Source organism: Nycticebus coucang, chromosome X, assembly GCF_027406575.1.
Source record: "Nycticebus coucang isolate mNycCou1 chromosome X, mNycCou1.pri, whole genome shotgun sequence".
Classification (NCBI taxonomy): Eukaryota; Metazoa; Chordata; class Mammalia; order Primates; family Lorisidae; genus Nycticebus; species Nycticebus coucang.
Genome location: NC_069804.1, coordinates 87,231,389 through 87,232,975, shown reverse-complemented (window position 1 = coordinate 87,232,975; position 1,587 = coordinate 87,231,389).

Genomic DNA, 1,587 nt, shown 5'->3' with positions numbered 1-1,587 from the left:
TTTGACAAGCCAATTAAAAACATTCAATGGGGGAAAAGATTCTCTATTAAACAAGTAGTGCTGGATTAACTGGCTGGCAAGATGTAGAAGACTGAAAGTGGACCTTTCACCATTAACTAAGATAGACTCTCACTGGTTTAAAGATTTAAACTTAAGACATGAAACTATAAAAATGCCAGAAGAAAGTGCAGGGAAAACACTTGAAGAAATCGGCCTGGGGAAATATTTTATGAGGAGGACTCCCTGAGCAATTGAAGCAACACGAAAAATACATTACTGGGACCTCATCAATCTAAACATCATCTGCACAGCCAAGAACACAGTTAGTAACGGAAGCAAACCACACTCAGAATCGGAGAAGATATTTGCAGGTTATGTCTCTGACAAAGTTTTAGTAACCAGAATCCACAGAAAACTCAAACGTATTAGCAAGAAAAGAACAAGTGATCTCATCTCAGGATGAGCAGGGAACTTGAAGAGAAACTTCTCTGAAGAAGACAGGCTCACGGCATACAGACACATGAAAAAATGCTCATCTCCTTAATCATCAGAGAAATGCAAATCAAACCTACTTTGAGATATCATCTAACTCCAGTAAGATTAGCCCACATCACAAAGTCCCAAAACCAGAGATGTGGCATGGATGTGGAGAATGGGGAGCACTTTTACACTGCTGGTGGGAATGCAAACTAATACGTTCCTTTGATAGATGTTTGGAGAACACATAGGGATCTAAAAATATACCTTCCATTCTATCCTGCAATTCCTCTACTAGATATATATCCAGAAGACCAAAAATCACATTGTAACAAATATATTTGTGCCAGATTGTTTATAGCAGAACAATTCATAATTGCTAAGTCATGGAAGAGGCCTGAATTCCCATCGATCCATGACTGGATTAATAAATTGTGGTGTATGTTCACCAAGGATTATTATGCAGCCTTAAAGAAAGATAGAGATTTTATCTCTTTTATGTTTACATGGATGGAGCTGGAACATATTCTTCTTAGAAAAATATATCAAAAATGGAAGAAAAAGGGGGGTGGAGCATGATGGCAGACAGGATGGACGTGTAGCCCACCTCTCCCAAGCCATCAGGTGAGAGGAAAGGGGGTCTGGACCTTCCCCGTGTGTGGATTATTGGTGTGGACAGACAGCAGAGATGCTCAGCGAATTGGCGGATTGCTATATATGAAGGGTAATTTAAAACCACAGACTCTGTTATAGAGATTCTTACCTGCTTGGCTGTGCTGGCCAGCAGGCCCCTCTCTTACGGAGGACAGCAGCTTGCAAATGCTGACAAAACCCAATTGACGAATATTTATTCCTGAACTGAGGGAGGCATCCGAAAGGAGAGCCACTCAAAACCACAGGGAGCTGGGCAACCTGTTGGACAACTAAAGGGAAGGGATCCCGCCCGGGAAACAGACATTTTGAACTACCCAAAAGGGTGGCGCCTTCCCCCAGACCAGGAGCCAGAGCATTCCTGGGGGAGAATGTTGGAGGGGGTTGGCGGGTAAGGCAGTGCGGCGAACAGGCGGGTCCCGATCATAAAGGGAAACTCTGAACCGTAAAACTCAGAAT